Source organism: Dendrobates tinctorius, unplaced genomic scaffold (genome assembly GCF_039654945.1).
Source record: "Dendrobates tinctorius isolate UK_male_01 unplaced genomic scaffold, ASM3965494v1 ptg000103l, whole genome shotgun sequence".
In the NCBI taxonomy this organism is placed as follows: Eukaryota; Metazoa; Chordata; class Amphibia; order Anura; family Dendrobatidae; genus Dendrobates; species Dendrobates tinctorius.
This window is the reverse complement of record NW_027361771.1, coordinates 35686768-35708308: the sequence shown is the minus strand read 5'-3', so window position 1 is coordinate 35708308 and position 21541 is coordinate 35686768. Positions and strand designations below refer to the sequence as shown.

Sequence of the window (21541 nt, the reverse complement as noted above, 5' to 3'; positions counted from 1 at the left end):
GATGGGGTGAAGGCAATGATGGGGAGAGGGGAGTGATGGGGTGAAGGCAATGATGGGGAGACAGCAGTGATGGGGTGAAGGGAGTGATGGGGAGAAGGGAGTGATGGGGTGAAGGCAATGATGGGGTGAAGGCAATGATGGGGAGAAAGCAGTGATGGGGTGAAGGCAATGATGGGGAGAAGGGGGTGATGGGGTGAAGGCAATGATGGGGAGAAGGGAGTGATGGGGTGAAGGCAATGATGGGGAGAAGGGGGTGATGGAGCACTTATTCAAAACCTATGGTGAGTTGAGTCACATTATAAATGTTATTTAATTATAAGTATGCACTGCTACACTACAACCGTGTCCATAGCCCCGCCCCCTTATGACCAAAGCCCCGCCCCTGCCACACCTCCATCCCCGCCCTGCCGGGCCATGGAAGAATGGTCTTGCTTGAAACCGGTCCCTGGTGCAAAAAAGGTTGGGGACCACTGCACTAGACCATTAAGCTTGACTGTGGTGGTGTGAAGAATAAATTGAGGGGTTGTTTGTCACTTTATTTAAAAAAAAAAAAAATATATAAGTAAAGGTCAAAAATGGTAAAGAATAAAAACAATGAAATTTAATCACAAACATAGAAAACACAACAATAAGAGTCTACATAGAAAAGAAAAAATAAAATTATGTAAAAGTACAAAAAATATGAAACAGAGTGCTAAGGATCACGAGGTTGAAACATGGCTATAGTTAAAAAAGGTGAGTCCTCAAGGGGTATTAGAACCTGGCTCATGAAGTGCAAGTGCAGACTATGAAGTGCAAATGTAAGGTATTAGTCCACTAGACCAGTAAGCTTGACTGTGGTGGTGTGAAGAATAAATCCTTTCCCCCTCTTCTATCAAATAAAAGCATCATTGATAATATGGAGGCCATAGGGACCAATTGTCTTTAATTTATAAATCCAATAGACCTCTTTTCTATTCAGTGCTTGGGTTCTATTGGAAACGTGTTCAGGGATGTGTTCTATAGGAAAAATGATAGCTTTAGAAAAATCTCTTTGGTGAAATAAATCAAAGTGACGTGACAAACCGTGTTTTTGATACCCAGTTTTAGTGTTGTGTCTATGAGAATTCATTCTACAGTGAAGGGGTTGTGTGGTTCTGCCAACATACAATTTAGGACAAGGACAAAGGATGACATAGATGACAAAAGAAGACACACAGGACAGGTGGTTAGTGATGGTGAATTTTTCTGAGGTGAATGGATGTGAAAAGATGAATGTATTATGAGCAATATTACTGCATAGGCTGCACCTGGGTTTCAGGCATCATCAGATCAGAGGCACCGCTATGGGATCACGGGTCGCGCCAACTTATGCTAATCTTTTTATGGGGGTCTTTGAGAATGCTTTTATTACTATTGATTCATTTTTAGAGGGTATTGTTTTATATAGAAGATACATTGATGATTTATTCTTAATCCTGGACACCAGTCACGTTTCAGTTGATGCTTTTATTTCTTCTATACAAAATAACACATGGCAAATAACACATGGCAAAATAACACATGACAAAAGAAGACACACAGGACAGGTGGTTAGTGATGGTGAATTTTTCTGAGGTGAATGGATGTGAAAAGATGAATGTATTATGAGCAATATTACTGCATAGACTGCACCTGGGTTTCAGGCATCTGAAAATGCCTGGTGTCAAGCCAGTGCAGTTATCAGGAGTACACTGGGTCAATCTGCTAGGGGCCAGATGGTTTTTTAGTGATCTGGCCTTCCTAAAAGTGACAGTAGGTCTATCAGGCAGAACTTTATTGAGTATTGGATCTTTTTTGATAATATACCAGAGGTCACCTAACATATTTTTTATCTCTTTATGTTGGGAGTTATAAGTAGTGATAAAGTTGGCCTGATGTTGGCCAAATCTCTTTGGTGAAATAAATCAAAGTGACGTGACAAACCGTGTTTTTGATACCCAGTTTTAGTGTTGTGTCTATGAGAATTCATTCTACAGTGAAGGGGTTGTGTGGTTCTGCCAACATACAATTTAGGACAAGGACAAAGGATGACATAGATGACAAAAGAAGACACACAGGACAGGTGGTTAGTGATGCTGAATTTTTCTGAGGTGAATGGATGTGAAAAGATGAACGTATTATGAGCAATATTACTGCATAGGCTGCACCTGGGTTTCAGGCATCATCAGATCAGAGGCACCGCTATGGGATCACGGGTCGCGCCAACTTATGCTAATCTTTTTATGGGGGTCTTTGAGAATGCTTTTATTACTATTGATTCATTTTTAGAGGGTATTGTTTTATATAGAAGATACATTGATGATTTATTCTTAATCCTGGACACCAGTCACGTTTCAGTTGATGCTTTTATTTCTTCTATACAAAATAACGCATGGGGTTTGGAATTTACCCCCCACATTAGTAATACCCAGATGGACTTTCTTGATATCACTTTTTTTATAAAAAATTCCAAAATTCATACCAAAACCTTTTTTAAGAAAGTTGACTCCAATAGTTATGTCCATTTTAAGAGTAGCCACTATTCCAAATGGCTTTTTAACATCCCTCATAATCAATTTCAGAGAATCAGAAAGAATTGCACAGAGGACGAGGATTTTAATAATCAAGCTGAGGTCCTCAAGGGAAGATTCCTTGCTCAAAAATACCCCTCCCAATTGGTTCATTCTACTTTTAATAATGTTTTTAAAAATTTTAATCAGCAAACTCTTTTAAGTGAGAGATCTAAAGAAAAGGATGCACATGATAACTATCAGGCCAACTTTATCACTACTTATAACTCCCAACATAAAGAGATAAAAAATATGTTAGGTGACCTCTGGTATATTATCAAAAAAGATCCAATACTCAATAAAGTTCTGCCTGATAGACCTACTGTCACTTTTAGGAAGGCCAGATCACTAAAAAACCATCTGGCCCCTAGCAGATTGACCCAGTGTACTCCTGATAACTGCACTGGCTTGACACCAGGCATTTTCAGATGCCTGAAACCCAGGTGCAGCCTATGCAGTAATATTGCTCATAATACATTCATCTTTTCACATCCATTCACTTCAGAAAAATTCACCATCACTAACCACCTGTCCTGTGTGTCTTCTTTTGTCATCTATGTCATCCTTTGTCCTTGTCCTAAATTGTATGTTGGCAGAACCACACAACCCCTTCACTGTAGAATGAATTCTCATAGACACAACACTAAAACTGGGTATCAAAAACACGGTTTGTCACGTCACTTTGATTTATTTCACCAAAGAGATTTTTCTAAAGCTATCATTTTTCCTATAGAACACATCCCTGAACACGTTTCCAATAGAACCCAAGCACTGAATAGAAAAGAGGTCTATTGGATTTATAAATTAAAGACAATTGGTCCCTATGGCCTCAATATTATCAATGATGCTTTTATTTGATAGAAGAAGGGGAAAGGATTTATTCTTCACACCACCACAGTCAAGCTTAATGGTCTAGTGGACTAATACCTTACATTTGCACTTCATAGTCTGCACTTGCACTTCATGAGCCAGGTTCTAATACCCCTTGAGGACTCACCTTTTTTAACTATAGCCATGTTTCAACCTCGTGATCCTTAGCACTCTGTTTCATATTTTTTGTACTTTTACATAATTTTATTTTTTCTTTTCTATATAGACTCTTATTGTTGTGTTTTCTATGTTTGTAATTTCATTGTTTTTATTCTTTACCATTTTTGACCTTTACTTATATTTTTTTTTTTTTTTTTCTAAATAAAGTGACAAACAACCCCTCAATTTATTCTTCACACCACCACAGTCAAGCTTAATGGTCTAGTGGACTAATACCTTCCATTTGCATTTTATGAGCCAGGTTCTAATACCCCTTGAGGACTCACCTTTTTTAACTATAGCCATGTTTTAACCCCGTGATCCATAGCACTCTGTTTTATATTTTAATTTTTTGTACTTTTACATATTTTTATTTTTTCCTTTTCTATATATACTTTTATTGTTGTGTTTTTTATGCTTGTAATAAAGTTTCATTGTTCGGTTTGTTTGTTTTTTTTTCTTTGACCTTTGCTGATTCTGTTTGACCCTGTATTGGCGCCTTTTTTCTCTATAAGTATGTCTCACTGTCTTCCAATGTAATCTGCCCTGATGAAGTGAGCCAGCAGGCTCAGGAAACGCGTTGGCTGAATAAAGAACCCTTTACTCTACCAGAAGCAAGCGCAGTCCTTATTGCACTTCCACGTCATTTCTGCAATTCTGTCCTAGGACCCTGTGCAGACTTGCTGCTGCTTCTCAAGCGTTCATGGGTGTTGTGACTTCCTCACAACCCCAATAGGTGAGCACCTTCCCTACTGTTCCACAATTTTAATTGTTTTATACGGATTTCACACAGTGGATGCGCCCTGTATCTCTCCTCTTTTCTCTGAGTACACTGTCAGCTTGATCTCCACTTTGGTTCTTACTGTGCTGTGGTCTGTTAGCTCTATGTCATAATTCATAGAAGAATACAGATTTCTGCTTTGGGCATCCCACTGGTCACTGCAGTTCTAAAAAGGAAGTTGCAGCATGTATACTCCTAGCAGACTGCTCAGGCTAAGTAACTTCCCACTGAAAAAAGAAAGTGACTGTGTAGCTGTATAGGGGATCCCTGCATGAAAATAACTCAGGTATCTGTTGCAGAGTCATTAACACCAGAGTTACAACCCTATACATTTGATTCATATTTTAATAAAGTGACAAGTACACTTTAAAATGTCTTACTAATGAGGGTGTCACAACACAGCGGACAAGTGGTCCGGGACCCTAACAGTAGGGGGTGCCCTAGCTCGCCCTGCTCCCTGGGATACTTCTGAAGGTGAAGGTTTCGGGGCCTACACCCTTGCTTATTTCCTGAGTTAGCCCTCCTTCTGTTCTCTTCCCCTACCCAGGGAAGAGGGGTGCTGTTGTGCACCATCCTGACAAACAAGGCAACACAAACAAGAGTTAACAGAAAACTCTAGGCATACAAAATATTCACTCACATGTAACAAAGGAATGCACCGGGGTGTGGAGGTAGGGGAATAAACCAAGAAAGAGAAGGAAAAGGAATTACCATGCATACAAACCAAGCAACAGTCACAGATAACTCCGTCAACTCTCCTTCACATATGAACTCCTCTCTCTGTTAGCCATGCAGCAAAAGCTAGCTCTGACAAGGATTAGTACAGAGCCCAGATTATAAAGGGGAAAGGAGTGGCTAACCGAGCTCAGCTGTTAGCACAGGGATTTCCAACATGGCTGATTAACCCCTGTTCTGCCAGAAGAAATAAACACATTTAAAATGAAGGAGAAGTGCTTCTTCTCAGCGCCGGAGTAGTAGCAATCAGACGCTGCGGTAACCCCGTGACAGAGGGGCTGATGATGTTCCATTTTAACTTCTTAATGACCAACTGATGAAGCTGCATAGCGTAATGTGCATCAATCCTTTTTAGTGGCTGGGGCAATTTGATTTTGTGGAATGATATCTGCAAGTAAATGATCTATTAATATATTTTTTTATCAAGATAGTAGTTAGTCATACTCAATGAGGATTTTAATGGGTGGTGATTTATATACACAACTTTGTGTGGCACCCTTAATTATCTGTAGGCATTAGTCCTGCAAATAACTGTTCCTATATACTACTGGCTGTCAGGATCCTGTCAGCGTCGGCAAACTGCCATGGCTGAGCAGGGTGACTTACCCACACTACGGGAGGGCCCGGGGTCCGATACTGCAGTGAAAATTCAAGCAGATAGGACCTGCGACACTGAAAGTAGTAAGGAGTCCCAGGACCTAGATCATGTGACTGCAGGGGGCGGGGCTTAGCGTCCTACTGCTGCAGATGATGTAATATACTTACTGCAGAGATACTGTAGTAGAGGAGAGGGAAACGCAGGTCAGACAAGCAGAGGTCATACATGGAGAGGGAGGCGCGGTACCAGAGGGACGAGCAGAGAATAGTCAAGTCACAGGCAGAGAGTCATACACGAGAGGTAGCGCAGTACAAGAGGGACAGGCAGAACTCGTAACAGGGACAGAACCGGGTCAAAACCAAACAAGCAACAAGTTAACAGGCACAAGGCACACGTATGCACGAGGTCAACTAACTCAGCTGAGGGCAGGAGTGTAACTTACACTGGACCTAGGTCGAGTGCTCACTAAATAGTCGCCCTCTGCCAGAGAGAGGCAGAAACAATTAACCCCTGTCTGACCAGGATGGGCCAAAGACAAAACCCCATCCTGGATCATGACACTGGCATTTTATAACTACCATCTGATGAGTCCCTGCATTATCATTATTAATTCATCTGCATAGTCACCTTCTGTACTTTCTTATAGCACTAGATCTGGAGAGTCACCTTATGTATGTTCTTATACTGAAGTGCACCAAATGAATTTGTTCATAAACCGTTACCTCATTTGGGGCTTTGCTTTTACATTCGGGATCGGTATATATGGCTATATTAATGCTGATCACATATCCTCTAGGTATTATAGTCTTAAAGGGGCTGACCACGACTTTTGTATTGATAGCCTATTCTCAGGATAAGCCATCAATATCTAAGCGGTGCCAATAAAAGGTGAAGACGCTGGCGGGACCTTAGATTTGAAGCACCACTCCAGACCTGAAAAAGAAAAAACACTGGAGTTGTCCTTTTTCATTTCATTAATAGTACACATGACAATAAGAAATCTTGCAATATATCTTATCAGAGAATTCTGGTTCTTCCTCCTCCGCCACTGATCAAAATTCTCAATTCCACGTTACAATCGTCTTCAGTGAATGAAGATTCCCGCGTGACTGCGCTAGATGACAGTTGGTGCTCATAAAATTCTATGGAGAAATGGAACTGGCTTCAGGAGAATTTGCAGCAGAATGTCTCTGCCGCTAGCTCGACTCTCCATAGAATTTAAAAGCACTAATTGTCATCACCTATCCCAATAATGGGAAAATTTGTCTTCACTCACTACAGCCTGAAAGTGACAGCTCAGTTCAGGAGAAAGCACATTCCTCTGATAAAATATGTCACAAACGTTCTAATTTTCATGAGAATTATGAAATAAACGTTAAATGATGGTTACTCTATCAGCTAATAGCACCTTCAAGAAGCTCATTCATTTCTGAGGTGTTTGGAGAGGACGATGCAAAGTGCAGGAAAACCTTACAAGCCCCCAGTGACACTAGCCAGAAATGATCCACCATGGAGGCTCTGGAGGTCGATGCGCCGCCTGTCACTATGGGCAGAATCTAGTACTGCATGACAGGGCTGCCTCCCATCCATTTATTTAACATTGCAGCACTTCACCCAGTAACCTGCCTGCTGGCACTTGTAGTCCCCAGAGGTCACTCCCCACCCCCACACTTCCTGATGCACCACATGCGGCATACAAATAACAATGCAGGCGCTACATACACTGATCGCAGGACCAACTCTTCCCTATCAGCGGCCAGTAAGTGCAACGGAACTATTCATCACTGATGGCACGGCACATTACTCTGCTGCACCGCTCACTTCCGCTATCTTGCAAAACGTCACTTTCTCTATTTACAATTGTTTAACCGAGACCGGGCAAAATCCATATTCAAAATGGCCGCGATGTTATTGTTTGGGTAGAGCGCATGCGCACACTGCTGAGCGGACATGTTTGGTTTGTCTCGTTCTTCTTCACCATATGATTGCTGTAGTGGGCACAATTGTAAGAAGAAGCAGGAACAGGTGACAACATACATTTCTCTTGTCATTTATTAGCATTTGGTCGGAATCAGCTGCAAGACATTTCTCCATTATTTATGTCACTAGTGCAGGGATACAAGAGTGTTACTCATTATCAGCTGGAAAGTAATTACAAGATGTGAGAGTCGTCAATCTCAAGAAATCTGCGTGTATGTGTAATGTCTGGATCACTGCCTCTGTTAGTAGTGCCAGCAATTGAACCCTTTGGGGTACCACCGTTAATTGTGTGTTCTCGATGGTTGTACCATTTAGAGTGATTCCATTATTGTACCATCCATTCATTGTGTCATCTGTGGTGCCACCGTTATTGTACCATCCATTCATTGTGTCATCTGGGGTGCCACCGTTATTGTACCATCCATTCATTGTGTCATCTGGGCTGCCACCGTTATTGTACCATCCATTCATTGTGTCATCTGGGGTGCCTCTGTTGTGCCATCCATTCATTGTGCCATCTGGGGTGCCTCTGTTAGTGTACCATCCATTCATTGTGTCATCTGGGCTGCCACCGTTATTGTACCATCCATTCATTGTGTCATCTGGGGTGCCTCTGTTGTGCCATCCATTCATTGTGCCATCTGGGGTGCCTCTGTTAGTGTACCATCCATTCATTGTGTCATCTGGGCTGCCACCGTTATTGTACCATCCATTCATTGTGTCATCTGGGGTGCCTCTGTTGTGCCATCCATTCATTGTGCCATCTGGGGTGCCACCGTTATTGTACCATCCATTCATTGTGTCATCTGGGCTGCCACCGTTATTGTACCATCCATTCATTGTGCCATCTGGGGTGCCACCGTTATTGTACCATCCATTCATTGTGTCATCTGGCGTGCCACCGTTATTGTACCATCCATTCATTGTGTCATCTGGGGTGCCACCGTTATTGTACCATCCATTCATTGTGTCATCTGGGCTGCCACCGTTATTGTACCATCCATTCATTGTGTCATCTGTGGTGCCACCGTTATTGTGCCATCCATTCATCGTGCCATCTGGGGTGCCACCGTTATTGTACCATCCATTCATTGTGTCATCTGGGCTGCCACCGTTATTGTACCATCCATTCATTGTGCCATCTGGGGTGCCACCGTTATTGTACCATCCATTCATTGTGTCATCTGGCGTGCCACCGTTATTGTACCATCCATTCATTGTGCCATCTGGGGTGCCACCGTTATTGTACCATCCATTCATTGTGTCATCTGGCGTGCCACCGTTATTGTACCATCCATTCATTGTGTCATCTGGGGTGCCACCGTTATTGTACCATCCATTCATTGTGTCATCTGTGGTTCCTCTGTTGTGCCATCCATTCATTGTGTTATCTGGCGTGCCTCCGTTATTGTTCCATCCATTAATTGTGTCATCTGGGGTGCCTCTGTTATTGTACCATCCATTCATTGTGCCATCTGGCGTGCCACCGTTATTGTACCATCCATTCATTGTGTCATCTGTGGTTCCTCTGTTGTGCCATCCATTCATTGTGTCATCTGGGGTGCCTCCATTATTGTACCATCCATTCATTGTGCCATCTGGGGTGCCACCGTTATTGTACCATCCATTCATTGTGCCATCTGGGGTGCCTCTGTTATTGTGCCATCCATTCATTGTGTCATCTGTGGTTCCTCTGTTGTGCCATCCATTCATTGTGTCATCAGAGTTGCCTCCATTATTGTACCATCCATTCATTGTGCCATCTGGGGTGCCTCTGTTATTGTACCATCCATTCATTGTGCCATCTGGGGTGCCTCTGTTATTGTGCCATCCATTCATTGTGTCATCTGGGGTGCCTCCATTATTGTACCATCCATTCATTGTGCCATCTGGGGTGCCACTACCATCCATTCATTGTGCCATCTGGGGTGCCTCTGTTATTGTGCCATCCATTCATTGTGTCATCTAGGGCGCCTCCGTTATTGTACCATCCATTCATTGTGTCATCTGGGGTGCCTCCATTATTGTACCATCCATTCATTGTGCCATCTTTGGTTCCTCTGTTGTGCCATCCATTCATTGTGTCATCTGGGGTGCCTCCGTTATTGTACCATCCATTCATTGTGTCATCTGGGGTACCTCCATTATTGTACCATCCATTCATTGTGCCATCTGTGGTTCCTCTGTTGTGCCATCCATTCATTGTGTCATCTGGGGTGCCTCTGTTGTGCCATACATTCATTGTGTCATCTGGGGTGCCTCCGTTATTGTACCATCCATTCATTGTGTCATCTGGGGTGCCACCGTTATTGTACCATCCATTCATTGTGTCATCTGGGGTGCCTCTGTTGTGCCATCCATTCATTGTGCCATCTGGGGTGCCTCTGTTATTGTGCCATCCATTCATTGTGCCATCTGGCTTGCCTCTGTTATTGTGCCATCCATTCATTGTGTCATCTGGGGTGCCACCGTTATTGTACCATCCATTCATTGTGTCATCTGGGTGCCTCTGTTGTGCCATCCATTCATTGTGCCATCTGGCGTGCCTCCGTTATTGTACCATCCATTCATTGTGTCATCTGGGGTGCCTCTGCTATTATGCCATCCATTCATTGTGTCATCTGGGGTGCCTCTGTTATTGTGCCATCCATTTATTGTGCCATCTGGGGTGCCTCCATTATTATGCCATCCATTCATTGTGTCATCTGGGGTGCCTCTGTTATTGTGCCATCCATTCATTTTGCCATCTGGGGTGCCTCTGTTATTGTGCCATCCATTCATTGTGTCATCTAGGGTGCCACCGTTATTGTACCATCCATTCATTGTGCCATCTGTGGTTCCTCTGTTGTACCATCCATTCATTGTGTCATCTGGGGTGCCTCCGTTATTGTACCATCCATTCATTGTGTCATCTGGGGTGCCACCGTTATTGTACCATCCATTCATTGTGCCATCTGTGGTTCTTCTGTTGTACCATCCATTCATTGTGCCATCTGGGGTGCCTCCGTTATTGTACCATCCATTCATTGTGTCATCTGGGGTGCCTCCGTTATTGTACCATCCATTCATTGTGCCATCTGGGGTGCTTCCATTATTGTACCATCCATTCATTGTCACATCTGGGGTGCCTCCATTATTGTGCCATCCATTCATTGTGTCATCTGGGGTGCCACCGTTATTGTACCATCCATTCATTGTGTCATCTGGGGTGCCTCTGTTATTGTGCCATCCATTCATTGTGCCATCTGGGGTGCCACCATTATTGTACCATCCATTCATTGTGTCATCTGGGGTGCCTCCATTATTGTACCATCCATTCATTGTGCCATCTGTGGTTCCTCTGTTGTGCCATCCATTCATTGTGCCATCTGTGGTTCCTCTGTTGTGCCATCCATTCATTGTGCCATCTGTGGTTCCTCTGTTGTGCCATCCATTCATTGCATCATCTGGGGTGCCTCCATTATTGTACCATCCATTCATTGTGCCATCTGGGGTGCCTCCGTTATTGTGCCATCCATTCATGGTGTCATCTGGGGTGCCACCGTTTTTGTACCATCCATTCAATGTGCCATCTGGGGTGCCTCCGTTATAGTGCCATCCATTCATTGTGCCATCTGTGGTTCCTCTGATGTGCCATCCATTCATTGTGCCATCTGTGGTTCCTCTGTTGTGCCATCCATTCATTGCGTCATCTGGGGTGCCTCCATTATTGTACTATCCATTCATTGTGCCATCTAGGGTGCCTCCGTTATTGTGCCATCCATTCATTGTGTCATCTGGGGTGCCACCGTTTTTGTACCATCCATTCATTGTCCCATCTGGGGTGCCTCCATTATTGTGCCATCCATTCATTGTGTCATCTGGGGTGCCACCGTTATTGTACCATCCATTCATTGTGTCATCTGGGGTGCCTCTGTTATTGTGCCATCCATTCATTGTGCCATCTGGGGTGCCACCATTATTGTACCATCCATTCATTGTGTCATCTGGGGTGCCTCCATTATTGTACCATCCATTCATTGTGCCATCTGTGGTTCCTCTGTTGTGCCATCCATTCATTGTGCCATCTGTGGTTCCTCTGTTGTGCCATCCATTCATTGCGTCATCTGGGGTGCCTCCATTATTGTACCATCCATTCATTGTGCCATCTGGGGTGCCTCCGTTATTGTGCCATCCATTCATTGTGTCATCTGGGGTGCCACCGTTTTTGTACCATCCATTCATTGTGCCATCTGGGGTGCCTCCGTTATTGTGCCATCCTTTCATTGTGTCATCTCGGGTGCCACCGTTATTGTACCATCCATTCATTGTGCCATCTGGGGTGCCTCTGTTATTGTGCCATCCATTCATTGTGCCATCTGGGGTGCCTCCGTTATTGTATCATCCATTCATTGTGTCATCTGGGGTGCCTCTGTTATTTTGTCATCCATTCATTGTGTCATCTGGGGTGCCACCGTTATTGTGTCATCTGGGGTGCCTCTGTTATTGTGCCATCCAATCATTGTGCCATCTGGGGTGCCTCTATTATTGTACCATCCATTCATTGTGTCATCTGGGGTGCCTCTGTTATTGTACCATCCATTCATTGTGTCATCTGGGGTGCCACCGTTATTGTACCATCCATTCATTGTGCCATCTTGGGTGCCTCTGTTATTGTACCATCCATTCATTGTGTCATCTGGGGTGCCTCTTATTGTGCCATCCATTCATTGTGTCATCTGGGGTGCCACCGTTATTGTACCATCCATTCATTGTGCCATCTGGGGTGCCTCTGTTATTGTGCCATCCATTCATTGTGCCATCTGGGGTGCCTCTGTTATTGTGCCATCCATTCATTGTGTCATCTGGGGTGCCACCGTTATTGTACCATCCATTCATTGTGCCATCTGGGGTGCCTCTGTTATTGTGCCATCCATTCATTGTGTCATCTGGGGTGCCTCTGTTATTGTACCATCCATTCATTGTGTCATCTGGGGTGCCACCGTTATTGTACCATCCATTCATTGTGCCATCTTGGGTGCCTCTGTTATTGTACCATCCATTCATTGTGTCATCTGGGGTGCCTCTTATTGTGCCATCCATTCATTGTGTCATCTGGGGTGCCACCGTTATTGTACCATCCATTGTGCCATCTGGGGTGCCTCTGTTATTGTGCCATCCATTCATTGTGCCATCTGGGGTGCCTCTGTTATTGTGCCATCCATTCATTGTGTCATCTGGGGTGCCACCGTTTTTGTACCATCCATTCAATGTCCCATCTGGGGTGCCTCCATTATTGTGCCATCCATTCATTGTGTCATCTGGGGTGCCACCGTTATTGTACCATCCATTCATTGTGTCATCTGGGGTGCCTCTGTTATTGTGCCATCCATTCATTGTGCCATCTGGGGTGCCTCCATTATTGTGCCATCCATTCATTGTGTCATCTGGGGTGCCACCGTTATTGTACCATCCATTCATTGTGTCATCTGGGGTGCCTCTGTTATTGTGCCATCCATTCATTGTGCCATCTGGGGTGCCACCATTATTGTGCCATCCATTCATTGTGTCATCTGGGTTGCCTCCATTATTGTACCACCCATTCATTGTGCCATCTGGGGTGCCTCTGTTATTGTGCCATCCATTCATTGTGCCATCTGGGGTGCCTCTGTTATTGTGCCCTCTGGGGTGCCTCCGTTATTGTGCCATCCATTCATTGTGCCATCTGGGGTGCCTCTGTTATTGTGCCATCCATTCATTGTGCCATCTGGGGTGCCTCCATTATTGTACCATCCATTCATTGTGTCATCTGGCGTGCCTCCGTTACTGTACCATCCATTCATTGTGTCATCTGGGGTGCCTCTGTTATTGTGCCATCCATTCATTGTGCCATCTGGGGTGCCACCATTATTGTACCATCCATTCATTGTGTCATCTGGGGTGCCTCCATTATTGTACCATCCATTCATTGTGTCATCTGTGGTTCCTCTGTTGTGCCATCCATTCATTGTGCCATCTGTGGTTCCTCTGTTGTGCCATCCATTCATTGCGTCATCTGGGGTGCCTCCATTATTGTACCATCCATTCATTGTGCCATCTGGGGTGCCTCCGTTATTGTGCCATCCATTCATTGTGTCATCTGGGGTGCCACCGTTTTTGTACCATCCATTCATTGTGCCATCTGGGGTGCCTCCGTTATTGTGCCATCCATTCATTGTGTCATCTCGGGTGCCACCGTTATTGTACCATCCATTCATTGTGCCATCTGGGGTGCCTCTGTTATTGTGCCATCCATTCATTGTGCCATCTGGGGTGCCTCCGTTATTGTATCATCCATTCATTGTGTCATCTGGGGTGCCTCTGTTATTGTGTCATCCATTCATTGTGTCATCTGGGGTGCCACTGTTATTGTGTCATCTGGGGTGCCTCTGTTATTGTGCCATCCAATCATTGTGCCATCTGGGGTGCCTCTATTATTGTACCATCCATTCATTGTGTCATCTGGGGTGCCTCTGTTATTGTACCATCCATTCATTGTGTCATCTGGGGTGCCACCGTTATTGTACCATCCATTCATTGTACCATCTTGGGTGCCTCTGTTATTGTACCATCCATTCATTGTGTCATCTGGGGTGCCTCTTATTGTACCATCCTTTCATTGTGTCTTCTGGGCTGCCACCGTTATTGTACCATCCATTCATTGTGCCATCTGGGGTGCCTCTGTTATTGTGCCATCCATTCATTGTGCCATCTGGGGTGCCTCTGTTATTGTGCCATCCATTCATTGTGTCATCTGGGGTTCCACCGTTTTTGTACCATCCATTCATTGTCCCATCTGGGGTGCCTCCATTATTGTGCCATCCATTCATTGTGCCATCTGGGGTGTCACCATTATTGTGCCATATATTCATTGTGTCATCTGGGTTGCCTCCATTATTGTACCACCCATTCATTGTGCCATCTGGGGTGCCTCTGTTATTGTGCCATCCATTCATTGTGTCATCTGGGGTGCCACCGTCATTGTACCATCCATTCATTGTGCCATCTGGGGTGCCACCGTTATTGTACCATCCATTCATTGTGTCATCTGGGGTGCCTCTGTTATTGTGCCATCCATTCATTGTGCCATCTGGGGTGCCTCTGTTATTGTGCCATCCATTCATTGTGCCATCTGGGGTGCCTCTGTTATTGTGCCCTCTGGGGTGCCTCCGTTATTGTGCCATCCATTCATTGTGCCATCTGGGGTGCCTCTGTTATTGTGCCATCCATTCATTGTGCCATCTGGGGTGCCTCCATTATTGTACCATCCATTCATTGTGTCATCTGGCGTGCCTCCGTTACTGTACCATCCATTCATTGTGTCATCTGGGGTGCCTCTGTTATTGTGCCATCCATTCATTGTGCCATCTGGGGTGCCACTGTTATTGTGCCATCCATTCATTGTGCCATCTGGGGTGCCTCTGTTATTGTGCCATCTGGGGTGCCTCCATTATTGTACCATCCATTCATTGTGCCATCTGGGGTGCCACCGTTATTGTACCATCCATTCATTGTGCCATCTGGGGTGCCACCGTTATTGTACCATCCATTCATTGTGCCATCTGGGGTGCCACCGTTATTGTACCATCCATTCATTGTGCCATCTGGGGTGCCACCGTTACTGTACCATCCATTCATTGTGCCATCTGGGGTGCCTCCATTATGCCATCCATTCATTGTGCCATCTGGGGTGCCTCTGTTATTGTAGCATCCATTCATTGTGTCTTCTGGGGTGCCTCCATTATTATGCCACCATTCATTGTGTCATCTGAGGTGACTCTATTAAACGGTTATAACCAGAATCTGTTGGATTCTCTGCTCTGTTCATTGTCTATTGGAATGTGACAGAATAGCGCTTGGCTCTTTGCGACAGTACCATAGACAATGAATAAAACAGAGGCTGCATACATGCACTTTTGCTCCATTTAAAGGGAACCTGTCACCAGGTTTAGCTACTCCATCTGAGGGTTGCATGGGAGCAGAGACCCTGATTCCAGTGATGTAATTTACTGGGCTGTTTGCAGCAGTGTTGATATAATGACTGTTTTATCTACTGCAGATCTACCAGTTTTCTGAATGTTGAGCTCTGTATAACCTCACCGACATCACTGATTGGCATATATATAAGCTGTGGCCACCGCCATCAGGGGCTTATCTACAGCATTCTGTAATGCTGTAGATAAGTCCCCGATGTAACCTGAAAGATAAGAAAAATACGTTATATTATACTTACCAGGGTGCGGTCCAGGTCCGATGGGTGTCGCAGGTCCGGGTCCGGCGCCTCCCATCTTCATGCGATGATGTACGCCTCCTTGCTTCTCCCTCGGCTCCTGCGCTGGCGTACTGATTTGCCCTGTTGAAGGCACAGTAAAGTACTGCAGTGCGCAGTCGCCGGGAAAGGTAAGAGAGGTCCTGCGCCTGCACACCTGTAGCTAATCTCCCTGGACATGGACAGCTGAGAAAAACTGATGAAAGGTTGCAGCGCAGGATAGCCCTGCAGCCCTCCTGAACTAGTGTGAAACCAGCCTTCAAAGGTGCAGTTTGCTGTACTTCCCTATACAGCCACAGAAACAAACAGTAAAGGGCCCCATACACATCCATGGCTTCCGACTCTCAGGAATGCTTTGCTTGACTGAGCACTCTTGTACTCTCTAGAAGAGAGCTGCTGCCAGATGATTCTTATCTTTAGGGACCACAAAGGATTGGCGATTGAAATTTAACAGACCAGATCCTTCTCTTCCCCCAATAACTTTTGTCAGGGGAGAATCAGGAGGACCCCATTTACATTATACTGTGATGAGCCTCACAATATCTATTGTGCATATGGGATTTTACAGATGCATACTGGCCAGATGGGGGACAAAAGAACGCGTTTATGGGGATATTCTTTCACACAGATATTGTTTTTATTGTTTTAAAAAAAAAAAAAAAAAATCACATTTCTGGCAGGTGACTGGAGAACTCTACCAGAATACATAGCACCTTTTGTGCAGTGTGATTTATTGATATTGTTATGGAATTGTAAAGTATCCAGATATCAAAGAAACATGATTTCACATACTCCTGCACTGATTAGAAGCACTTCACCATCATATTAAAATGGTGCAGGTTTCTTCTAGCAGTGCAGGGATTAAATCTGCTCAGTTGAGAGTCTCTGAAGCTTTCCTGCTTTGATGTTCTCAGCTGTTCATTGTTGGCCACTCCCCTCTGCTATATACAAGTCTGGCAAAAATTAAGAGACCACTGCACAGTGTTATAAAAATCAGCTTGTCTACATGTCTGACAGCCATTCCATTCCAGTGTCAGTTGAATTCCAACCAGAGTACACCTCATTCTACTTCATGTGCTTCTGATTAGGTGATCACCTGAACCAAATCTTATTTAACGAAGGAAAGTATAAAAAACCCTGCTGTGGTGTTCACAATCCTCTTGCAATAGGACAAGCTGGATGGCAAAACAGGTGCTATAATATCCCAAAAGTAATAGGAATGAAAAAATAACTTTTAACCATCCCAAAGGAGTTGAAAAGAAAAGTCTTGAGTGAGGAAAAGAAGGGCTCAATTCTGGCTTTACTATCAAAGGGATACAGTGAGCGTCATGTTGCCTCCGTCCTTACAGGAAATCTGTCACCCCATTTTTGGACTATCAGCTGCAGCCACCGCCATCAGGGGCTTATCTACAACATTCTGTAATGCTGTAGATAAGCCCCCGATGAAACCTGAAAGATAAGAAAAAAGAGTTAGATTATACTCACCCCGGCGTTCGGTCCGGTCCGATTGGTGTCCCCGTCCTGTCCAGCGCCTCCCATCTTCATACGATGACGTCCTCCTCCTTGCTTCTCCCTTGGCTCCTGCGCACCGCACTTTATCTGCCCTGTTGAGGGCAGAGCAGAGTACTGCAGTGCGCTGGACCTCTCTGACCTTTCCCGGCGCCTGCGCACTGCAGTACTTTACTCTGCCCTCAACAGGGCAGGTAAAGTACGCGTGCGCAGGAGCTGAGGGAGAAGCAAGGAGGAGGACATCATTGTATGAAGAGGTGAGGCGCCGGACCGGACCGCGATACCCACCGCCCCCGCCCCCCTGTGAGTACAATCTATCGTGTTTTTATTATCTTTCAGGTTTCATAGGGGCTTATCTACAGCATTACAGAATGCTGTAGATAAGCCCCTGATGGCGGTGGCCCCATCTTATGGGGCAAAAATGGGGTGACAGATTCCCTTTAAAGAGGTACTGCAGTACTTTCTGTTGCTGGCCTATGCTTAGGATAGGTCTTAAATACCTGATCAGTGGGGGTGCAACACCCAATACTCCCAACGATCAGCTGTTCTTAGTGTCGGCGGCATCTGGGTGTGCTTAGTTGTGGGCTGCAAAGCTCCGTCAACTGCATAGTGACTGCAGGCAGGTACTGCACATCCACCCCTTATTGGAATCAGTAGGGACGAATGTGCAATACCCATCTGCAGCCTCTATGCTATTGACTGTGCTATACTGTGGAGTTCCAGAAAAAAAGTACATTCTGGCCTTATCGAGATCATGGTGGGTTCCTGGTATCGCACACCGATCAGATATTAATATAAAAGTTCTGGACATCCCCTTTAGGTTTCCTACCTAGGGTTGAGTATGCCGATACCCCATATGTTGGGGAAAATTACTGCTTGTGCGCACAGCAGGGCTCGTAAAGGAAGGAGCGCCATTTGACTTTTAATGCAAAATTTGCTGGAATAATTAGCATACGTCATGTCGCGTTTGGAGAGTCCCTGATGTGCCTAAACAGTGGAAACCTCACACAAGTGACCCCAGTTGGGAAGGTAAACCCATCAAGGAACTTGTCTGGATGTGTGGTGAGCACCTTGAACCCTCAGGGGCTTCACAGAAGTTTATAAGGTTGAGCCGTGAAAATAAAAAAATAAAAAATCTAATTTTTCCCCCAAAAATATTTTTTTAGCCCCAATTTTTTTTTATTTTCGCAAGTGTAACCGATAAAATGGACCCCAAAACATAGAATCAAAGAATGTTAGCGTTGGAAGGGACCTCCAGAGTCATCTTGTCCTATTCTCTGTTCACTGCTCAATGTATTATTCACTAAACCATCTTAGACAGACGTCTGTCCAGATTCTGTTTGAAGACTTCCATTGAAGGAGAACTCGCCTCATCTCTTGGCAGCCTGTTCTACTCATTGATCACATTCACTATCAATTTTTTTTTTCTAATAACTGTATAATCTCCTCCCTTTCAGTTTCATCCCATTGCTTCTTGTCTTTCCATGTGCAAATGAGAATAATGATGATCCCTCTACACTGTGACATCCCTGCAGATATTTGTGGACAGCTATTAAGTTTTCTATTAGCATTCTTTTTTGCAAGCTAAACATTCCCTGACCCTTTAACCATTCCTCGCAGGACATACTTTGCAGTCTGCTCACTATCCTGGTAGCTCTTCTCTGAACTTGGTCCAGCTTTTCAATGCTTTTTATAAAATGTGCCCAGAACTGGACACAGTATTCTAGATGAGGTCTGACCAAGGAGGAGTAGAGGTGGATAATAACTTCCACGTGATCTAGACTGTATGCTTCTCTTAATAAATCCTAGAACAGTTTGCCTTTTTTTTTTGCTGCTGCATCATCATCACACTTTAGACTTGTGCAGTCTGTGATCTATTAGTATACCCAAGTCTTTTTCACATGTGCTGTTTCTTAGTTCTTTTCCTTCCATGTTCTGAAATTTCTCCTGAGTTCTCAGATACCCCATATGTGGGAGGAAACTTGTTTGGGCTCACGGCAGGACTCAGAAAGGAAGGAGTGACCTTTTAGAACGCAGAGTTTGATGGAATGGTCTGCTGGTGTCATTTTGCGTTTAGAGAACTTCTCATGTGCCTAAACAATGGAACACCCTTCACCTCACAAGTGGCTCAATTTTGGAAACTAGACCCCTCAAGGAATTTATCTAGATATGTGGGGAGCACCTTGAAACAACAGATGCTTCCCAGAATTTTACAATGTTGATCTGTGAAAGTGAGAAAAAATTATTTTTCTTAAAAAAAGTTGTTTTAGCCCCATTTTTTTTCATTTTCACATGCATAGCAGGAGATAATGGACCCCAAAATTTGTTGTGCAATTTCCCCTGATCACACCGCCACCCCATATGTGGTTGAAAACTACTTTTGAGGCACAGTGCAAAGCTCAGAAGGGAAGGCGCACCATATTGGAGTCAATTTTGCTGGACTAGTTTGAGGGTGCTTTGTTCAATTGGCAGAGCCCCTGAGGTGCTAAAATAATTGGCCTCAATTGGCCCCATTTTGGAAATTATACCCCATTGGGAATTTATCTATAAGTGTGGTGATGATTTTAACTCCATGGGTGTTTTCCACAGGGCTGTGGAGTCGGTAAGCCAAACCTGCGACTCCGACTCCGACTCCTCAATTTCCCTTACACCGACTCCAACTCCGACTCCACGACTCCGACTCCGACTCCCACACATATTGCTTATATTTAAGTGAAAAATTTATTGTAGTACAATGTGAACCTCAGACATTTAATCATTTTTATGATCCAATAATCAAGATATTTATATAGAACAGAATATATATTGGTGTACTACCCGGTTTTCATTCTTTTTGGTACAGATACGATATGGATAGACAGATATGGATAAATGGATAGATAGAGCAGATTTCTAATCTGCTTTTGCTATTGAAAACATTATCTATGAGCTCAAAAACCTTTCAGGTGATGCAGTTTTTTAAAAAGATGATCAGCTTTTGCAGCTGAAAAACGTATCCTCAAAAAACACAGGAAAAACGCTGTGTGTGAATGTAGCCTTAGATCAGGAATATAACAGCCATTTATAGGACATTTCATAACTTTCCCAAACTCCTATGAAAAAATATTCAGCACATCCTGCATTGAATTACTGTACCCAATTTATTATATATTTTAGGAGTCGGAGTCGGTCCATTTTATACCGACTCCAACTCCGACTCCACCAAAATGAGCACCGACTCCGACTCCGACTCCACGACTCCGACTCCGACTCCACAGCCCTGGTTTTCCAGAAACAGGCAGCAGTGGATGTTGCTGAGTGAAAATTGCAAGCTGCCATTGTAGTCACCAGTACATTGTAGTGCCCAGTACGTGGTAGTGCTAAGCTTATGCTTCTGGAGTCACGCACCTGTAAATTAGGTGGATTCTCATCGCTACAAAAATGCCAAACCTGTAGATGCTAAATGTGGTTTGCGCACACTTTGGCTCAGAAGGGAGGTGGACATTTGAATTTAGGAGCGCAGAATTTGCTTCATTTCTTTTGGGGGCGCAAGGAGCCACAGCACTTTTTCAGAGCCTTTGTGCTACCAGTAACATCCAAGCCCCCTATATTTCTGTCAACAGATGATGGACCTGAGTGGGGACTTGCTTTTTTTGTGGATTTAGTCGAAGCTTTTATTGGGAACATTGTACATTCCATTTGGGATTAAATTTATCCGGCGCTCTACGCTATGCATTTACATCGAGGTTTCCATCTAAATCTCCGAGTGACGTGATTCAGATAATTGGGCAGCAGAGTTACTCTCGACTCCGTCTGGCCTCTGTTCAGCGGTGTCCTTTTCAGAAGTGTACAGAACTGTGGCCGACCGCTCTTTTATGCAATAATAATCCGGATCATAGGCCAGTCGACGTCCACAGTGCCTCCATCTGCTTCATTATAGGAAATCTTCCTCCAGAGATTTTGTCTGAATCACGTATTTCAGAGATTTACACGGAAGCCCTGGTGTAAGCGCAGATCACAGGATAAATGTGAGAGGAAAAAAAGCACGTATTGGACACAGCAATAGATATACA

At 44.3% G+C, this 21541-nt stretch overlaps 2 protein-coding genes across 3 annotated transcripts in view; one reads left to right on the top strand and one right to left on the bottom strand.

The window, feature by feature from the left end:
* LOC141100173 (uncharacterized) overlaps positions 1 to 7542 on the bottom strand; it is a 49002-nt gene extending 41460 nt beyond the window's left edge. Inside the window, exons 1-2 of the mRNA XM_073588462.1 lie at positions 7436 to 7542; positions 6436 to 6646 (exon numbers count right to left, since the gene is read on the bottom strand). The gene's annotated coding sequence lies outside the window, so the exon portion shown is untranslated. The remainder of the gene's footprint in view (positions 1 to 6435; positions 6647 to 7435) is intronic.
* Positions 7543 to 7544: 2 nt separating this feature from the next.
* Positions 7545 to 21541, top strand: part of LOC141100198 (uncharacterized) — a 31591-nt gene continuing 17594 nt past the window's right edge. The window contains exon 1 of one of the 2 annotated variants that reach the window (XM_073588522.1): positions 7545 to 7738. The gene's annotated coding sequence lies outside the window, so the exon portion shown is untranslated. Of the gene's footprint in view, positions 7739 to 7827; positions 7906 to 21541 lie in introns of those variants that run through there. The other variant, XM_073588523.1, reaches the window with a different exon arrangement.